The sequence below is a fragment of the Sinocyclocheilus anshuiensis genome, unplaced genomic scaffold, assembly GCF_001515605.1.
Source record: "Sinocyclocheilus anshuiensis isolate Anshui unplaced genomic scaffold, SAMN03320099.WGS_v1.1 scaffold45, whole genome shotgun sequence".
Classification (NCBI taxonomy): domain Eukaryota; kingdom Metazoa; phylum Chordata; class Actinopteri; order Cypriniformes; family Cyprinidae; genus Sinocyclocheilus; species Sinocyclocheilus anshuiensis.
In genome coordinates this window covers 473529-473748 of record NW_015536467.1, presented here as the reverse complement: position 1 = coordinate 473748, position 220 = coordinate 473529, and the positions used below count along the sequence as shown (strand labels likewise).

Here is a 220-nt window from a genome sequence, read left to right as displayed (position 1 = left end):
CTTGCCAGTGTTGCCAGTGTTTAACCATTCAGCGCTCGCGCGCTCTCCTGAAGACCGTGCGCTCATGCACGCACACACATCACACACATAATGCTATGTTCACATTACTCCGTTTGCAGTGCGTATGTGGTGCGTATTTTTTCCGCGCTCATGTTAATGGATTAAAGACACTGCACACGGTTGCTGTCCGGCACTGCGTTCAGTAGCGGTGCCGGACAGC

The 220-nt window shown here is 52.7% G+C and overlaps 1 protein-coding gene across 1 annotated transcript in view; it reads left to right on the top strand.

The window, feature by feature from the left end:
* The window catches only part of LOC107692692 (aryl hydrocarbon receptor nuclear translocator 2), a 98224-nt gene that overhangs the window by 58726 nt on the left and 39278 nt on the right, over positions 1–220 (top strand). The gene's annotated exons all lie outside the window — the stretch shown is intronic.